General features: G+C 43.1%; 1 long non-coding RNA gene across 1 annotated transcript; it reads left to right on the top strand.

The window, feature by feature from the left end:
• Positions 1 to 2,185: 2,185 nt before the first annotated feature.
• On the top strand, positions 2,186 to 4,367 carry LOC146204711 (uncharacterized). Its single transcript, XR_014702878.1, has 2 exons — positions 2,186 to 2,745; positions 3,554 to 4,367. It is a non-coding gene; the product is annotated as an uncharacterized LOC146204711 (long non-coding RNA).
• The last annotated feature ends 1,825 nt before the right edge of the window (positions 4,368 to 6,192 follow it).

Genomic DNA, 6,192 nt, shown 5'->3' on the forward strand with positions numbered 1-6,192 from the left:
AGCTGCGGCATGCGATCCGTAAGGGTCACGTTGAGTTGCCCGAGTTGTATCGAAGTGGAAATTTTAAGAAAAACGTCAACCACATACAACTATTGGATGGCAGGTCACAATTAGAGCCATTCTTCTGCTATGGGAAGACATCGCAAACAATTATGATTTCTCCTTTCTTCTCACGCGCCGCCTCCAACAGGATTCCCTGGAAAACATATTTGGCCATATGAGACAAAAACACGGATGCAACACCAATCCTAATGTATCTCAGTTCCCATCTGGGCTGAAACACATAATGATCCGGAAGCTGTTCAAGGTTTCGGAAACTGCTAATTCTGAAAGCAATGGGTCTGAGCTCCTGCACGCGGTGACGCCCTTTTCTTTGAAACAGGAATCTGTAGTCGACACTGTGGTTCCTGTTCCCTCTGTTGACTTGCCTGCTTTAGACGAAATTTCCTGTCTAGCCGAAGAGAAATTCTCGCAAGTAGTAGAAGATTCTGCCACCTACTACGTTGCTGTATTTCTAATTAGGCAATTTCTTAAAAATGCAGAAGAAGAATGCACATGCTGCGAAGTTCTCAAAGATGAGAATTGTGACCTAAACAAACCGCATCAGTATTTCACCATGCTCAAAGCCTATCATATTCCGGGTAAGTTTTTTGGAAACTTGACAGTTCCTTCTGAAGCAGCTTTTGCATTTATACAGCTACTGGAAACTCGATTCCTTTCTGTAATTGAAGAAACATCCCATGTGCGCCACGTCTGTGGTACACTGTATGAGCTCATGGCAAATGTTGGCGATTTGTTTTTGCTCTCTGCAGTGTCGTGAAAAGTTTCTGAGAATGTTCTGCAGAATTCGTCTTTTCTGGCATGTACGTTTCATCAATAGAAACTTAGACAGCATTCGCTTCAAGAAATCAGTGTCTGGCAGGCAGATCGACAAATTTAAAGCCTGATGACGCATTGTTTCTCATCTCAGCAAAGGGTTGGCTTACATATATCTTTCTAAGATCATTACTGCGCTGATTATTCATTGCATCTTTGCTTCCCTTTGCTAGGTTCGGTAATTAGTAAAGACATGGACTTAATCTGTACATGTAGGACAATGCTTGTAGAAAGTTGTACGTTTCTTTTTATTCTCGAAGGCAACAACAGTCTTTTTGAAGAGGCCATTTACGTTGTTGTATGCCATTTGTCCCGATTTGTATTGTTTTAAAACAAGTGCGTGCAGCACAAATGTGAATTTTTGTTACATGCTGTCTACACCTTCACCAAAAAATCGCATTTTATGAAGAGTGCAAGCTTACTATTGTGTTACTATGATGTATTGGATACGTTGTGCTTGTATTTTTGAACCGTCTGTGAACCTATCGCTCAAAGCTGCTGATATGCTAGAAACGAGCGAGCTATACATGCCTTTTAACCAATTATTTGTGTCTAGCTTTTGACAACTCCTGTCGTGTTGTATGCACGGGTGATTTTTTAGATGACAAACTCGCAGAGCGTATGTGCAATATTTTTTTTTTGTTCGTGGCATGGTGCCACTGGCTTTAAAATAATTTTTCTTGTTGCTCTTCATATTATGATGTACATTATAAAATGTGTGTGATCCAGTATTTGTTCTGTACAGTTCAAGTTGTAAACAAGAAAAAATAAACTTTTTGAGTGAAAGCCATCCCTCCTATGTGTTCAACTGAGAAGACCGTCTAAATGACATCAAAAAAGCACAATAAAAAACAGCTTAGATTTTATTAATCTAACCTGCATGAACAAAGTACGTTCTCCGAGAACCTTGGCGGCATTTCCAGTAAAAAAGCTGCGATCCGTGACATTATTACGTCTGCATGCGTGGCATCATTAAAGACCTTACGCGCCACTATAGACGTTGTAGTTGAATATTTTAACAGGCAAATGTAAATAAGAATCGAAAGCATTGATATCGAAACCAAAACCGAAACTGAGCAAAATCACGCGCCTAAAATCTCGGAGGACGTAATAAGCGGTCTGACCAGCCGCTTGGGGCGCTGGCGGCAGTGCTCTAGCTCGGCCGCAGGGCCCTATGGAAGTGTCCGAAGTAGCGCCACACATGGGACAAGGTATATATACAATGGTAGCGAAGGCTGGGCCCAAAAACGGTCCAGCGCGACAGCAGCACAGCCACTTTGGGGGGGGGGGGGCCAAAACACTTAGATAATGAAATTCAAAAGCACAAATAAAAACGCTATAAGACAACATAAAGAAATACACATTTTAATGCCACGTTTTATAAAATAGGTAAACTATTTTAGCAAAACATTACTCCCCATTTTTAATTTTTTGCAACGCTCTTGTTACGCCCCCTGTTGATGAGTGTGCGGTGCATTTGCAGCTTGACTTTGCAGGCCTTGTTTCGGCACCCAGCCACAGTGGCCGCGGGAGCTCACGAAGCGGTTTCTTATCGCCAGTCTCGAAATGCCCCTTTTGCGAAGTTTTCGTCGTCCTTGCGCGTCGCGTCTCTGTCACCGTTTTGTAAAATTTGCACCCCGCCGCACCGCTGCGGCAGTTTTCTCGGTTTTTGTCGTTTCCTTCGACGTGCGGCCAGTGCGAAGTCTTTTTCCGTCTTTGCACGCTTCGCGCTGTTCTTTTGAAGCGCTTAGCGCTTTATTTCAAGATGAGCTTGCGGCGTGTGAAGAAACGATGCGCCGTGGCACATTGCGACAGCATGGACAGTGGCGTCGGTGTCAAGCTACACCGCTTCCAGCTCGACTTTCACAGGTGAGCTCTTGTCAGTGTCGTCTGCTACAAGGCGTCTGCTCTAGGTATGCTCCGAATGCTTTCGTTGGGCTGTTTCTTCTGTTTCTGTTTCTTTGGGCTTCTGTTTCTGTAACCAGTTCGTGCGCACGTGGCTTCATTTTTTCGGTGATATTTATGTAATACACTACAGGGCACACACTTTAAGTGCTGAGCTGTGCGAAGGAGGCCCACCAGGCCCACCATTTGTCTGATTTATGGTGAGTTTCATGCAGCCGGCTATCACCAGCGTTAACTTGATACCGGGCTCTCAGGAGCAACCACGCGCATGCCACTGACCAGAAGGCCAATTTAAAACCAATTGTGCTGCCTGACAAGTCTGAGCACAACACTGTATAGTTTTCCAACACCGCGAAGCCAATTTGACCCTCGCAATACTGCCTGTCTTCTTATTGCTATCCTGCATATGCATGACCGTTAGGGTAACTTTAAACGCACTTCATTCTCGTCAATCTTAACCATAGAAAAGTATAGCTACCCGCATGCCATGAGGACGAGCGTACGTAACCACACTCTTAGGCGCTGAGAGCTTGGGGCGAGCATTTACTACCATAGTTCAGATATAACGGAAATATAATGTACTGCAGTTAGTACTGCAGTACATTATATTATAGTACATATTACATTATATTAGTACATTATATTGCAGTACATTATTATATTACATTATAGTACTGCAGTACTGACAGGAATAATGACGCATTGGCGTTTGGAGTATGCAGTATTCCTTACGGCGCAATTGTGAATAACGTGCACGTTGCATCACGTCCAGGTGCCGAGCGTGGGTGCTACCACAACGTCAGCCTGGAGAAGAAGACACCATGGCAGCTGCGAGACTTGCGGGGTTTTTTTTCAAGCACTTCGAACCGTCTGCGTATCTGTCGTCAAAAAAGTGCGACCCGTGTTGATGCGCCTACTTATGTCATGTCATGTTTGCCTCAATTGAAGCAGCACTGTCTTCTATGCTTTTCAATTTCCTACCTGGCAACGTTCGTGGAACTGCAGGGCTTTTTTCTATCCGCACTGTGACCATTAAGATGAATAGCCAGCTTAAAGAAACTACTGCTTGAGCTGCCTGTGACGTGTATTTTTTGTTGGTGTGCTTTATCACTGTATTTGTTTGGTTGCTGTAATAAAGCATGAATATGAAAACCATACTTGCCGTACACTGTATTGCAAACTGTGCACTTGAGCCTGTGCTTTGTGCATCATACCTTGTACTCAAAAGTACTAGCACCAGTATTTCCACAAATGTTTCCCCTACGAATCATGCATGATTGCATTCTTAGGCAGCCAAGATAAGCCAGCGTCTGAAAGTGTTGCTGCCTTTCTATGCTGCCTTCTTTGCCAGTAACTTTCATTGGGTTCCGAATTGCACATTACCAAGGCCATAACTAGCAGGAACTCGAGCACATTTGACTGGAAAAGGTTGGTGCGCACTGAAAGGCAACCTTCATGAGATACCGGCTTGAAAAGGCGGGTTCTATAAAAAGACCACTTTAAAATTCGCGCTAAAAACATACGTAGCGTGACGTCATTCAACGTCACTCATACGTAGTTGCCCCCCAATATGGGGGTGCCCATGAGCCGCCATTTTTTTTACCAATGGGAGCCTATAGAACCTTCGCTACCATTGTATATCTACCTTGCATGGGATGCGACAAACTCGTCTCCGATCGAGTGCGTAGTCGAATGGGATCTCGCTGTCATTTTTATCGTTGTCCTCGACTTTGACACCACTATTTAGTAGCAGTGGTAAACTTTAATCACCTCGAAATACCAGTATAAAAAGGGGCGTCGTTCCGGTTGGTGTTCCTTCAGGAAGAACGTTAGTCAAGTAGTGACTACGTGTTCTGACATGAACAGTCGTTCCTTCAGGAAGAACGTTAGTCAAGTAGTGACTACGTTCTTCCTGAAGGAACGACTGTTCATGTCAGTTCTAAATCCCGGATCCTAAGACGTGTGTATCGTGGAAGCTGGCCACTTGCCGATAATGCTCAATGTATACATATGGCTGGACCTTGTTTGCAAGATTTCTAAAATTTTTTGTTCGTTGTAAAGTTCTGCATGAAATATATGTGTATAACCTTTATTGTATTTAAAACAGCATTTCGTGCACTAAAATCATCTACTACAGGTCATTGCTCCATAGATTCAAAATAACAATTCTCTCACCTTTTAGAACACTGCAGCGCCGTACATTTATGACCTGATTTATCTGCAGCTATGAAAATAACTGCTTTGAAAGGGCTCGTGTTGTTATATACCATTCGCGTAGGCCTGTGTAACTTTGATGTCACAGTTCCCTATTGCACATTTTCTTGACTCCTTCAGTTTAAAGCATCTGAGCAGTTAGTGGCGATGTATGTACCAAACCATCGCGACCCGCCAAAGCTTATTAAGACGAATAAATGACTGAACCTCATTTTCAGTGAGTAGGATTGTTTTATTTTCTCTCAAATAGTCTGTCTGGTAAAAAAAAAAAAAAAATATGCACACCTCATTCTCCACTTACCAGAACTACGAACTAAGAAGAGAAAACATTCTCCTCAACATTGTTTAGTCACAGTGGCTGTTGGCTACATAAAGAGCTGCTGATTTCCTTTCTGTTGTCTGGCCAGTAACTTAATGACAGCTTCTGTTCTGGTAGTCTTGATGCCATTGGCACTATAAGGAGGTTCTCACACTACTTCGCTGTTTCATCACATTCCACATGACGGATACGGTAATGCTGGTAATTCTGCATCCGTTTCTGTAGTCAAGGGTGGCACTGATGAATACGCTCAGTGTTAAGATGTCTCCATAGCTCAGTTGGACGATCCATGTCTGCACTTTGGACTTGGATGTAGGACAAACTGTTTCTCAGGCACGAATGCAGTCGGTACTCAGGCATACTGCCTTTGGCAGCATTGCATGTTGTGTATGAAATGGCATAGTGTGCAGAAGTCCAAAGCATTTTCTGTACAATGTAGCAAATGCTTCACATCTGAAGGACAGTCTGCTGACTTTTTTCAACTATATTTTCTTTGTGGCAGTCGAACACTCCGCATCCAGATAAAAAAAGTATACCTAGCTTTAGGGGTAAGAAACACGGCAGGACATTTTAAAATGTAAATTTTCGAAATAGGAATGTTGCTCTGAATATCTTTGAAACTTGACAGTAAAAGATGATGTAACTGCCCGCTGCCTAGATAGTGGGCAGTAACGAGCCCACTATTAAAATGAAGGTCAGTGATGCAGTGATGCCCAACACACAACCTAAGGGGTATGTACAGCCCCCTTGTTTTTCTAAGATTTTTTTTTTTGCACACTACTGAGAATTTTATTAATAGCGCTGGGAGACGAGCATGTATGCAAAGGGACACATTGTCTTTAGCTGGCTTATGGTGGAAGAAACTATGACTTCCTCAT

This window comes from Amblyomma maculatum, chromosome 1 (assembly GCF_055883805.1).
Source record: "Amblyomma maculatum isolate TAMU_Amacu chromosome 1, ASM5588380v1, whole genome shotgun sequence".
Lineage (NCBI taxonomy): Eukaryota > Metazoa > Arthropoda > Arachnida > Ixodida > Ixodidae > Amblyomma > Amblyomma maculatum.